The 14,427-nt window shown below is 36.4% G+C and overlaps 2 long non-coding RNA genes across 4 annotated transcripts in view; both read right to left on the bottom strand.

Moving 5' to 3' along the window:
* LOC141419584 (uncharacterized) overlaps nt 1-14,427 on the bottom strand; it is a 192,072-nt gene that overhangs the window by 43,342 nt on the left and 134,303 nt on the right. For 2 of the 3 annotated variants that reach the window (XR_012444228.1, XR_012444227.1), the window contains exon 4: nt 169-346. The exons of the other annotated variant lie outside the window; for it this stretch is intronic. This is a non-coding gene — a long non-coding RNA (uncharacterized lncRNA). The remainder of the gene's footprint in view (nt 1-168; nt 347-14,427) is intronic. 3 annotated transcript variants of the gene reach the window in all.
* LOC141419585 (uncharacterized) lies at nt 353-12,520 on the bottom strand. Its single transcript, XR_012444230.1, has 3 exons — nt 11,436-12,520; nt 8,589-8,643; nt 353-3,644 (listed from the first exon to the last, which is right to left on the bottom strand). It is a non-coding gene; the product is annotated as an uncharacterized lncRNA (long non-coding RNA).

Below are 14,427 nucleotides of genomic sequence, written 5' to 3'. Positions count from 1 at the left end.
CAACCTTAGTGGCAATTTTTTTCCCCCAAGATAGAAATATTTTAAAAGAAGCAAAGTTTACTTTGGCTCATGGTTTCAGAAGTTTCAATCCATCATTGGTTGGCTCCAGTGTTTCTGGGCCATGATGAAGCAAGACATCAAAGGGTGTGATAAATCAAAGCTGCTCACCTCATGGCATCCAGGAAGCAGAGAGAGACAGACAGGAAGCATCTTGGGTAAGATACAGCTCCCAAGGAACTCCTCCAGTGGTGGACTTCCTCCAGCAAAGCCCAACATCCTAAACTTTCCAGCATATCCAAAAATAGTATCAACATGGGCTGTTGGAGTGGCTCAAGTGGTAGAATGCCTGCCGAGCATGCATGAGGCTCTGAGTTCAAACCCCAGTACTGCCAAAAAAACCCATTGACATCCAAAATAGTGTAACCAACTAATGATCAAGCCTAGCTGTGGCAGACATTTCATATTCAATGAGCCCATGGGGGACATTTCATATTCAAATCATAATATGATGCATACATTTTTTTAAATGCCCCATTATTTTGCTATCTTAATGAAAATGGTATGTGTGTACTTTGTCAGCTTCATTTTTTCACTAATGGATTTCAAATTTCCCAAAGGCAGTATAGCATGTTACACCCAAATCTTATAAGCCTCTTCACATTCCATCCACTACCTCATCTTTCCAATTGCATCTCTACTCTTTTGTTTTTTGGTCACATCACTTAAGAAAGAGGCCAGTCATTTGCTAGACTTTCCCATTGGGCTCCTATTTCACAGAATGATAAAACAACTGAATTCCCTGTCTTTCCAGCTCCTCTCACTGCTTCCAGCAGTCACAAAGACTACCCTGAGGCCAAATTTCATCTCTAGGTCTAGCTAAAGAAATCTCAGATACTGAGTAAGTGCACTTGCTGAGTACCCTGTAGTATTTCTTCTTGGCTTAACACGAGGTGGTAGCCAGTAGAACAAAATCTGGCTCAGATCTCTGCTTACCTCAGTTTTGCTTTTCCTCATATATGTCATCACAGGATTCACTTCTCAGATAATTTATCAGCATTTCATCTGGGTCTCCATTTCTGTTTATTACAGACTCAAGCTAAAAATAGTACAGCCTTGATTGCTTCCCCTATTTCACTTGTCAGTTTGCATTTCTATATATAAAACCATAGTTTAAGAATGCCATAATAAAACACTCATATTTAGTGGAGTTTATGTTCCTCCATCAACTTTATTTTCTTATTCTTCCCATCATTATTGGGGCATACGAGGCAATTTAAAATTATATATACTTAAGGTGTACAACTTGATGGTTTACTACATAAAATTGTTTAGTAATCCTTATTACTGAAATTGTAAAATGTAACCCAAGCTCCTTGTGATATACATGGTCCCCATTCAGTTATTTGACATTTTTAAACATGCTAGATTTTTATACACTTCACAGATTTATTTTTATAGTTAATTTTTTTGGAGGTGCTGGAGTTTTTAACTCAGGGCCTCCACTTGAGCCACACCTCCCAACTCTTTTATTTTCCTTATCCCAAGTAGCTGGAATTATAGGTGTGAGCCACTGTGCCTGACATGGTTTTATTTTTAATAAATACCTTTTCTTCCACTTGAATTGTCCTTCTGGATCAGTTTTCTAATAAATTTCTATTAATATTTAAAAGATAGCTTAATTTTCTGTGCTATAATATATACTATTACATCACTTCCTCTCTTAGATCTGTCCTGATGTCAATATCACTCCTTCAGTAATGACACATTTCCTTCCATATGTGTTTCATACACTTCCAGTAGGCACTGTATCAAGGCAAAGGCAGATGAACAAGACAGGAAGTGAAAGATACAAATGTCCTGGAACATTTGTTTGGGTCCAGTCTTCTAACACTATGTTGGCCAAACAAAGTCATAGGGAAGTATCCAGGATAAAGGAGGGAAATAGAACAACCACCCCAGACAAGGCACAACAAGGTTCTATGGCAAACTCAAACATAAGAAAAGGTGCAGAATCACAGCTATTAATGCAGTCAATCTAACACACACTGTGGATATTAATACCTGACTTCCTGGGCTTTGTAGAATCTATTTCTTAAAGTAAACCCAGAAGTCATTTGCAGTGATCAAGTTAAAAAAATCTCCACTGTAAGGAAAAGGAAAAAAAGACCTAAGACCAACTGAAAGTCATGAATCTGTAAAAGCTATATTTGGTTTAAATTTTATTACAAGTACATCTTCTTGCCAGATAATGCCAAACAGGGCTTTAGGTGCTTTTGTTTATCACTGCTTTAAACAGGTATAAGTTTTTAAGAGCTGGATGTTAAGTCAGTTTATAGATGAGTATGAGGAAGAAATAATATGAAGGTGAAGGTGGATACTATAAAATAAATATCATACAACAGAGTAATTATTGGTACAAACTGAAAAGGAAATGTGACTTTTCGTGACTGTTGGATTCAATAAATTCTGAGTTTCACAGACAGAATAAAATGTACCTTAGGGATTTAGTATTTCTCTTGCAAATACAACAAAATACAAGAGAAAAAAGCATCTTTAAAATTTTTATAAGATTATTCATAAGAGCCTTCACCCAACTTCTTTGCTTTGGCCTAGCCATATAAGCAGGTAGTTCCCCATGCTTATGAAAATGAGTTCCTTGCATCTAAGTGGAATAAAGAAATTTATCAAATGAACTCCATACATTTTCAAGAGGTAAGGCTAGGGCATGCTAAGACCAGGCACTAAATGAGAATTCTAAACTAGTCATAAATTATGATCTATTTAACAAGAAATTATTAGGTTCAATTAACCCATAATTTTGCCTCTCTTTTTTCCCTTGGACACTATTATACTGCCATCACCATTTGTACTCCTTCTTGTACTTAATGGCTGTTGTATACATATAGATACATATGAGAGATGACCTCATTCTTGATGGAAGGAGGACCAGGTCATATAAGCAGATATCTTAGGGTAGCAGAGAGGTCCAACTAGACATTCTAATAAGTGAGGAGAAAACAACATTATGACACAGCTAACAGATGTCTAGGCCAACACACAATCAGACTAAGAACGACATACTGGAAACATTTCATATTCTATTTTCTATGATAACAAAATATAATGTTAATGATATAAACAGAAGAACAAGTATATTTCTTAGGAGTTTTATTGCTCCCATTTTATGAAAGGGGAAACTGATACTCAGAGAAGACCATATTTATAGTCACATTGCTGGGGAGAACTCAAGTTTAAACACGGTTTTGTAGAACTTCAGATTCAAGAAGGACTTGGTAACTAGCCAGGTTACAAAGAAATTGGGCCCAAAAAACCCAAAACAAAGCAAAAGCAAACAAATAATGATCAGAATTTGGATGTAAGGCTTATCTCAAGATTATTTGTCAGTAATGAAGTTCAAATTCAGAGTAAGACAAGTAGTAAGAATATCTTCATGCTGAGTCCCATATTACTGGGCATGACACAACACATTCAAATGTTTAGATTTTTTTCATTTTTTTCTTCTGAATGACTTCTCATGATTTCTGCCCCTCCGCCAGTTTTATTGAGGCTTAATTGAAAAATAAAAAGTACATACATTTGGCCAGGCATGGTGGCATACCCCTTGCGGTTCCAGGCCAGTCCATCTAAAAAATAAGTGAAACCCTATCTCAAGAAAAGAAGACAGGCATAGTGGTTCACGCTTATAATCTCAGCTATGCAGGAGGCGTAGCTAGAAGGATCACCGTTTTAGGGTGGTCCCAGGCTAAAATAAGAGACCCTACCTAAAAAATAACTGCAGCAAGAAAGGGGCTGTGGGCATGGCTCAAGTGGTAGAGCTCTTGACTAACAAGCACATGGCTCTGAGTTCAAACCACAGTACTGCAAAACAAAAATACATACATTTAAGGTGTACAATGTCATGTTTTAATATACATATGCAGTGTGAAATAGCTACCACACTTATGCTAACTTAACCATCACCTGATATAGTTTCTTTGTGTTTTTTATGTTGTTGTTGTTACTGTTGCTGTTGTTTTATAGTAAGAATATGTCAGATCTCCTCACTTGATTTTAGAATAGGTCATATGATCAGAAGCCCCCTTATACTGACTATTTTCTGTTTCTTCCTTTAAATCCATTCTCCCCCTTTTCTTCTTTTCTTTTCTTCTCTAGGTCCTGGCTGTGAACGGAGGGGATGCTCTCTGGATTCTGGTTGGATACAACCAATAAGAAGCACCAGAAAGAGATTAGCGGATAGGAAGAGTGAGAGAGGGTAGGGGAAGTATTTCTGTCCACTCCCGCTGTCCCTCATCAGAGTTCTGGCAAGGAATGCCTTCCTTCACATCTACAATTCTCAAAGGAAGCCCGTCATTTCTGGCCATGGTTCTAGGTCTCACATAGCTCTAGCCAGCACTACTCTTCTTGCCCACTGAAGCCTGTTGTTGCTAATCCACGTCTCCACATCCTTTACTAGGTGCCTCACAGTACCCACATCTCTGTACTTTATTTCTGTGTTGAATGCTTTTCAGGCAAACCCTTCCCAATATGTCATCTATTTTCTGCTTGGAATTTTAATACAAAAAGTATCCATACACTGCAGGTTACACTTACTGCTATGGGGATAGTATTTAACACTCTCCTTTCACTCCCAAGAGTATCCTGATTCCAATGAAAATTTACATGGTCATCCACTAATACAGCATAAGTGTTAGTTGCAAGTTCTTTTTGTTTTAATCTAAAAAACAATGAAGAACATGGAAATTGAGTTCACAAAGACAAGACTGTAAAGTAACACTTCAGAGTCAGAAAGAGCAGGATTTTACTCCCAATTGTTGATAGTTGATAGGGGATCTCAATAACTTTTTGATGGCTACAATCCTCCCGATTTCCTCTCCTAAGTATCTGGGATTAATGACTCTGGTCAGGTAATGCCCTGTTACCTAGGGGCTCTGTCAGCAAGAAGGCCATCACTAGACATGGTCTTCCAACTTTGACCTCCCTTATGCTATCCCGTACAGCTTCTTGGCTTTCTACCAACTTGCACAATCCTGAAATTCAAAAACTTCCCAAACACGATCTATGTGTGCTTTTCAGATTAAACCATTAACTTTCTTCATGTCTTCTGTCAGCAAAACCCTGGTATCAATTATATTAATTCAAGAATTCTGCTGCATTACTTTAGCTATCCTAACCTGTGAAATGTCATACTACTAAGACATCAGTTTGTACAGCAATTTTAATTAGCTGTCCATAATATGGAGATGCTTACTGACTTACTGGAATTACTTCAGTAACTTAAAAGCTTCTGTGAAATTTAATTCTGGATCTTTTCTCCTCTACTCCAACTTACTTCCCAGACACCCCATTTAAATATATAAACACTGTTTTTGTATGTGAACTGGGGTCTATGCAACATCTGTTAAAAAACTGTTTGTCTGATTAGCTGGTACTTTATACTACAGCCTACTGCTAGTAAATATCACTGCAAAAAGTATTCTCTACTAGTTTTAATGTGTTTTCCAGTTCAAGAAGGAGCAGTGATTAACGTACTTTCAACTCTAAAGTAAACAAGAAGTATAGGAAAGTATGAATGATTACACATGGTTGTGATCACATTGTAGAATGAGGCATTTTACTACAATGTAAGTAGTTACAATATTTTTATTGTAACTTAAAATAGAGACCCTCAAGGGTATTCCAAGACTAAACAATGGATTAAGAAAACAGCTAGTCAAGAATACTCTACACTATTCAAATAACTTATGTGTTGTTATTAAAAGTCTTTTCCCAATGTAAAACAAAAGAAAATTGCTCTTTTCTGAAATATTTTTCCAACAGTCTGACTCTTAATTCATTGTACTATTATGGCATCAAATTAGTTGTTTTTACTTTCAACAATGTTTATTTGGGTTCAAACCATGAAATACTCATTCTACCTTATGTGTAAGTGTTGTTGTTGGTCTTGATATCAACGATAAGAGACCCATTCTTTGGCACATCTGTGAAAGCATATTTAATCTCACTAACCCACAAGAATGGCCAATTACTTATTACACGTTTGCTGTCTTTAACAGGGGAACACATTAATGGAAGTTCTGCAAACTTATTTATATGTGGCCTGAAAATCTGTCAAGACTTTCCTGCAAATTGCCCAAACTAAGTGAAAATCATACAGAACAAAGGAAACCATCTCTCTGGGAATTTTTCTGTGTCACATTAAAAATTATTTTTGGCACCTTCTCAGAGTACAGCAACAACACATTTCAACTGAAGTTGGAACTAATGGATGCAAACAGACAAAGAGCTATTAATTAATATCCTTTTCCAGTACTGAAGTGAAGAGAATCATTAAGCCAGCCAAGAATCTACCTTTTAAGAAACTTTTGTGGAGTAGAAGCATTGACTGAGTTAAGCAGTTTACTGGAAATTAAAGGATGAGTGCAATTTCATCTTAACAAATCTGGGAACAAAAATTAGTATGCCACTCAGGCATGTAGTAATGACTGTCATAAACTAAGAAACAATCACTTTGTAAATAAATGTAAGTGTACCCATAACTGTAATGAATGTTCATTTAGTCACAATTTAAAAAATTAGGTTTTGTACTATGTTACAAATATGTTTTAACACTGTGGATACGTGCTTCTATATTCAAACTACGCATCAATCTTATATCAGTGATAGACTGAAGTCTTGTGTTTTAAACATTACTAGAGATCATGAGTCTAGCACTTATATTTTCCTTTTAAAAAACTTTTTACTAAAGTGTAGCTTAGATACAATAAGGGTGGAAAAAGTGTATATAATTATTTAATTTTTATTAACTGAATATAGTTATGGTATTAGCATTCAGATGCAGAAATAATGCTAGTACCTGTGTTCTAGTGGCTTTTCATGGCCCCTTCCAGTTTCTACTCATTACTTTCTCCACTCAAGTATTCCTGGCCTGTCTTTTTTTTTTTTTGGCAGTACTGGAGTTTAAACTTGGGCCTCAAGGTTGCTAGGTAAGCACTTTACCACTTGACCATGCCCCCAGTCCTTTTTTGCTTTAGTTATTTTTCAGATAGGGTATTGCTTTTGTCTAAAGACATCCCTAGATCACAATCTTCCTACCAATGCCTCCCATGTAGCTGGAATTACAGCTATGTACCACCCCACCTGGCTTATTCTTTAAGATGGGATCTCACTGACTTTTTGCCTGGACTGGCCTTGAACCATGATCCTCCTATCCTGGCCTCCTAAGTAGTTGGTTTTGCAGGCATGAACCATGCTCAGCTGTTACTAGAATGACTTCTGACAGCAGATTGTTTCACTTTGTTTTATACTGCATTAAAATTTTTAACTAGATATATATGTGGAATACATATATTCCACATGTGACAGAAAACATGCAACTTTTGGTGTTCTGAACCTGGCTGACTTTATTTAAGATGATGTTGGTCAGTTCCATCCATTTACTTGGAAATGACAAAATTTCATTCTTCTTTGTGGCTGAGTAAAGTTCCATTGTGTATAAATACCACTTTTTCTTAATCCATTCATCAGTAGTGGGGAATCTTGGCTGTTTCCACAGCTTAGCTACTGTGAATAATGCTGCATAAACATGGGTGTGCAGGTGCCTTTGTTGTAACCTGATTTACATTCCTGCAGATGTATTCCTAGGAGTGGAATTGCTGAATATCATAAAGTAGTTTTATTTTTAATTTTTTGAGGAGCCCTCTATACTGTTTTCCATAGTGGTTGTACTAATTTACTAATACAAATACAGCAATATTATGAAAAACAGGTCATGCTAAGGGGAGGTCACATATGAAAGAAGGAGGGTAAAAGAAGGAAGTTGGAAAGGTGAATATAGTTGATGTACTCTCTATACAAAAATGAATACAGAATTTTTAAACTTGTTGAAATCACCATAAGAAAGGGACCAAAAAGGTAAAAAGAAGAAAAATAAAAATGAACCAATTTGGGCTATAATACATGTATACACGGAAGTGCCACAAGGAAACTCCCTGTGTAGCTATCTTAAGCAAGAAAAGAAGTCATTTGTTTTTCTTTTACAAAATCGGTGAACAGGAGGGTAAAACAGGTTCTGTGGGAGAGGGGTGGTACTAGTGGGAGAGTGAGGAGGTGGGGAAAGGGCATGAGAGGGTGAATATAGTGTACACATGTATGTAAATGAAAAAATTATACCTGTTGAAACTATTCCAGGAATGGGAGGGAGGGGATAAAGGAAAATGATGGAGGTGGTGAATTTAAAGATGATATATTAAATATATTATAAGAACTTTTGTAAATATCACAATGTACCCCCACCCAGCACAACAAAAAATTTCAATAGAAAAATTCAAAGTAATCAAATCAAACTAAGCTTTCTTTGAAGGCCATGCTCATTTGTACAAGTAGCAATCCTTGTGCTTTCTTAGGTGGTGTGACCTAGCTACTAAAATATGTCCGATATAAATACAGAGATTTCTTCTATTACAACAATTCTCAAAGAGTAAACCATGGACGCTGGGGAGATGGACAAGAATCTTTCAAGGAGTTCTCAAGGTCAAAAGTATTTTCATTATTAATGCTGAAACATTTACCTTTCCACTCACTCCTTCAAGAATGTTTATTGAGGTTTTCCAGAGTCCCAACAACCTGTGATACAACAGTGGGCTGAATGCAGAACCAAAACAAGAATCCATTTGTTATCTATTAAGCTATTTATCAATGAAATTTATAAAAATGTAAAACAATGCCACTCTTCATTATTTTTTCCTTCAAAAAATATACGGTTTATATATTGTGTTACTTACGTTAATAGCAGTGAGTTTATTATTGTTACATTGTAATTAATCATTATAATGATTAACAATTTATTTCATGTTAGTGCTAATAACTAACACGTAAATATTGACAGATATTTTCCATATCGACAAAGGTTTTTGGAGCCTTCAATAACTGATGAGCATATAAGGGTCATGGATCAAAATGTATGTGACCCACTGTCCTTGATATTCCAGTTTATTTCCCACATCATTCTTCTGAATCAGTTCTACTGAACTGAATATTTGAATAATGGCCCCATGTGGTGGCACACACCTATAACCCCAGCTACTTGGGAGGCAGAGGCAGGAGGATTGCAAACTCAAGGCCAGCATGGGCAAAGGTAGCTGGGAGATCATAGCTCAAAAACAAAATAAAACAAAAGGGCTCGGGGCATAACTTAAGTACTAGAGGCAAGTGCAAAGCTCTGGGTTCAATTCCTCACACTGCAAGTCTCAAATAACTTAGTTATCTTACTCACTTTTCAGTCATTCTTCAGTTGAATTCTTCACCCAAGTTGAAATTTTATTCCAGATTTTTCTTTACTCCAATATTCACATATTCTGCATATCTGGTGTTATTTTTCCTTTAGATATTTCTTGAACCTGTTCTTTTGATATTTGCTGCTACAGCTTATGTTCAGGAGCTCAGCATTCCTTGGTACCATTTTAAATAGTAGACCCTAAATGCATCTCCATGTGTAGGTTCATTCCATTCCATTCTATCCCCCTAAACAATCTCAAATGATCTAGAGGTGGAGGAAGGAAGCAAGTACTAGAATCAGACACATTCTGAGTCTGCAATCTTGGCAGTGTGTTGACCTTTCTAAGACTGTTCCTATTTCTTGCTTAAAGCACCAAGGCAATGTTTTCTCCATTATGAAATAAATAATTAGGATTTCATAATATGATACATGTATATAATGAACACAATCTATGACCATTAGTTTTGTTTGTTTGTTTGGTTTTGGCAGGACTATTGCTTGAACTCAGGGTCTTAAGTGCTCTACCACTTGAGCCATATGTCTAGCCTTTTCTGCTTTACTTGTTTTCCAGATAGGGTCTTGTGCTTTTTGACCAGCCCTCCCTTGGTCTACAAACTTCTTGTATATGCTTCCCACATAGCTTGGGTTACAGGTGTGCTTCACCACACTTGGCCTTCCACAGTTCTTAAGAGTGCTACTCTCCTTCTCCTCTTTTCCTTAAAGCAATTAAAAGATTTTAACCCACCCTAAAAGCAAACTTCAACCTCTTTACCTTCACATATAAACTGTATTTTGAGTTTTCAGATTCCCAGCTCATTTTCCCATTGTTTCTGACACTTTTCAGTGATAGGATTCCACATTGTGATATATCTTAAGTAAGATAGTAATCCTTATTGCAGGAGTATAACACTGAAATTTGCTTCTACTGCTGCATTGTAAAACATATAGAGAACAATCTATTAATAATGACAGAAATAAATAAGGTTTCATTATATATTTTTACTAAAATTTCCAATAAATTTGTGACAGTTGAAGCTCTGTCTGCCTCAAACATCAACACTCCACAAAGAAAGTGAAAAAAATACATGCAGATATCTTTAATTTATATATGATTTATAAATAATTTATTTATGATTATATATAATTTACATATGAAAGATAGAAAAAGAGCCTAGAATTCTCTATGGTCATTTGTCAGGCATTTTTTCATAAAAGATTTCAGCTTTGTACAGTGTAGTTGTTCAATATTTTTATAGTAGCAAATCACGATTGCAAAGAAGGAAATAAATGTGCTGTTTGGCTTAAAAAGCAATAATTGTGAACATAATACAGGCACTAATAACCTATCTAGAAATATACTTCTGATGTGTAATCATCAAACATTACTAACTATTTAGTCTATTAATAGTCTGTGCATTTTAGTGCCAAGACTAGAAGCAAGACAACCATGTATCCTCTCCCCATTAAGATTCAAAATCAACAAACATTCATTGAGGTATACCTCAGGGGATCTTTTGAAAAGATAGTGGTGTGGGTGACTAAAGATCTTATTGGGTTACTTCCTTTATTTTTTGTGGTGCTCTGGCTTACACAGTTCTGTAAAAAATTTATTAGAATCTTCAGAATAGATATTCATTCAACAAAAGGATAGCTTCTTGGCCCTTGAAATTTCCTTTAAATCTTAGAGAGCCAACTCTAATTCCTAATTCTGATGAACAATTTTCCCTCATTTTTAGTGCCCTACTGAAGTACTATTCATGTTGATCCAGAGTAACTTTTTCCATTTCTGTTCTTTTCTATCCCATGCACATAATGAAGCCAAGATTAATTATATTAGAGATTCTTATGTCTTAACATTCTGGGAGCCATAAAATAAGGCAATATAGAAATTACTAAAAGGACTAGTGGATTTAAATGCAGTTGAAAATCAATGCAAAAGCATAAGTAGTTAGTGGAGAGTAGCTCTATAACAGTGAATGTAACTTTGATTTTACAAGTAGCTATATTTGTATCAACATTAAGAGTATATTATACTGCTGTGCATAGTTGTAGACACCTGTAATCCCAACTACTTGGGAAGCAGAAGAAAGCAGATCATGGATCAAGGTCAGCCTGGGCAAAAAAGTTAGCAGGACCCTACCTCAAAATCAATCCAGGCAAGGTAGCACACGCTGGTAAACTCACTGTGAGTTTAAGCTCCCATACTGCCAAAAAAAAAAGAAAGAAAGAAAAAGAGGCCTGACACTCAGGGTTCACATCTATAATCCTAGCTACTCAGGAGGCAGATATCAGGAGGATCACAGTTCAAAGACAGTCCAGACAAATAGTTTACAAGACCCTATCTTGAAAATACTTAACACAAGAAAGGGCTGGTGGAGTGGCTCAAGTGGTAGAGCACCTGTGCAGCAAGTGTGAGGCTCTGAGTTCCAACTCCAGTACAAAGAGAGAGAGAAAGAAAACATTACTAATGATCATTTATCAAATCTTGATAATTTATTATATGGTTGTCTTGACTGAAGATGTCTGAGATCTTTTCTATTTATTACTACTTTTAATAATTTCTATATTCGATTTTGGGAGAGATTATATCTTATTACTATATTAGCCTTTGAACTGGCATAGTAAATGAAGTTTATAATGAGAATTAGAAATAACAGTCATCAGAACTACTGTATATTATTTTGTAGTTTGGTCCTTTACAATGTCATCTGGCCGTGGGTGTGAGTTGGGGTGCAAAGTGAGCCCATGCTTGCCTACATACCAAAACCCTGGACCTTTCAGCAGAACTGAGACTGACAGAGGATGAGGCAACTTCTTCATAAAAAATTTTGGATATATTCAAGCTATAAGTGGCCTGCCAAGGGAGAGCCTTAAAAAATTAAAAAATGGTATTGAGTAGGGTAAAAAAGGCCCTGAGAATAGTTTCTTTTCACAACTATACTGGCAAGTGAAATGTTACCACTTTGATATGAAGTGAATTTTTTGTAAAATTTGCTTTTTTGTATATTAAAGTAGTATAAATAAGGATACTTATATATCAAAAACAATTTCTAATTTACGCCTTAGTGAGAATTACGTTGAATTTTCTAACAGTCCACATTAAGTGACTAATTCCATTTACATTTTAATGACTAAAAATGACCTTACACATTATGTATCAGAAGACTTATCTATGCTATTCTGAGAACATAAATAAATGCATGTATATTTGTGTGTGTGTGTATAAAAAGGAGGGAAGGGAAAAGGAGAGAGAGGAAAAGAGTGCAAGTGCAAGCACACAAACCATTAAATACCAACTTCCAATGGAAAATAATTATCACACCCCTTGACAAAACTTTGCCTGTGATAATTTTGTTTTTCAGAATGTGACTGATACCTCCCCTGTTTTTCACTTTGTTACCATTTCTGTTTCTCAACATGTTCATCCCTGGATATTAATAATAATACTATAGATTAAAATGTAAGGGCTGATGGAGTGGGCCAAGTGGTAGAGTGCCTGCCTAGCAAGTGTAAAGTCCTGAGTTCAAATTCCCCGTACTAAAACAAAATGGAAATTTAAAATGTAGCTCTCCTGATGATCATGGCTAATGGAAGTGTTACGTGCCGGTGTCGAGGGTCCTTGCCTTCACAGGCCAGAGAACTGGCTCGTGAGGCAGCTGAATGATGAGCCAAAGCCGGTGACTTTTTATTTCTCTCTAATAAATAAAGTAGGATTTATTAGAGAGAAAGGAAAGGCTACAGCTAGAGAAGTGCAGTGGAGCCCAGAAGCCAGTAGCTCACTGCTCAGGTGAAGGCTGGGGTTTTTATGGATGTTTTAACTCTGGGTTAGGTGGGTTTTTCCCATTGGCCATGGATTCCTGGGCTTTCTCAGGTGAACTGGTTTGGTTTGCACCTTTACTGGGAGAGGGGAAACAATCTTGAGAGCATTTTGGTCATCAGCCCTGTGGCAGATCTATCAGACTTTGTTCTCTCCTTTAGGATGCAGGAATGCAGGCCTCTAACTCCTCAGGATGTAGGAATGATATTGCTCTCCATGGGGGATGGGATACTCACTCATCTGCCTTAGGTTATCAGACCCAACAGAAGGAACACATTTCAAATGATTTGATATGATAATAAATTTACATGAATTTTACAGTGTATGATTATATTAAATTAGGTGGAATCAACAGCACATACTTACACATAATGAATCCACTTTCCTATATGCAAAACAAATTTTGGATCAAACTAATACCATAAACTATGTTTAAAATTTTTATGAAGGTAAAAAAGATAAGAAGAAAGACTGTCTCAAACAAGACATTAAATTCAAGCTCATAAGGAAAATATTAATATTACTACATTTTATTATATCAATACTACCATTAACAGGTTTTTTTGTCTTATTTTGTTTTTGTTTTCTGTTTTTTGTGGCACTAGGGTTTGATTTCAGGGCCTCAAACTTGCTAGGCAGGCATTCTTACCACTTGAGCCATTCTGCCAGCGCACCATGAACAGTATTTTAAAAGCACTATAGATATAGAGTTAACATTTAAATGTCAGACTGATAGAAAATATTTGTACAGTATATGACATATTTAACCTTTCAAAATGTAGAAACAACAAATTAGCAAAAGACATACACAGACTGTTAGGAAAAACGCCTGTTACAAAGAAAGCTCATGAGAAAAGTCTCACGTCCATAGAGCAAAGTTTAATGGCAGGCCCAAACTGCCAGGCTGGCCAGGGAAAAGATGGTGCAGCCCCGAGTCTGGGTGAGCAGTGGCTTTTATAGAAGGGGGAGGGTAAGGAAGTTAGTACAGGTGCAGTAGTCTCTGGTAGGGATGGGGCTGTCTTAGAGCATGGGAATTTGTTTAAGGGCGGGGCTGCCATTTTGGCTGATTCACGAAATAGTGACATTATTGTTCTATCATTCCCCCATTTTTTCTTTAATAATGATGAAGGTAGGGGCTGAGGATCAGGAATTGGGGTGAAGCATTGGTCTCTTTAGCTGCTTCCTGCTGGCAGGGGGTGTTGTATGGAGCAAGATCCTCAGGCTCCTGTGTCCTGGTGGGGACCCTCAGAGAAGTCCCCTGGACAGTTTTGGAGAGGTTGATATCCCTGGAGGTACAACTGGTTAAATTTTTGAT

Source organism: Castor canadensis, chromosome X, assembly GCF_047511655.1.
Source record: "Castor canadensis chromosome X, mCasCan1.hap1v2, whole genome shotgun sequence".
Taxonomy (NCBI): domain Eukaryota; kingdom Metazoa; phylum Chordata; class Mammalia; order Rodentia; family Castoridae; genus Castor; species Castor canadensis.
The sequence above is the reverse complement of the archived record's forward strand: the minus strand, read 5'-3'. Positions and strand labels throughout refer to the sequence as shown.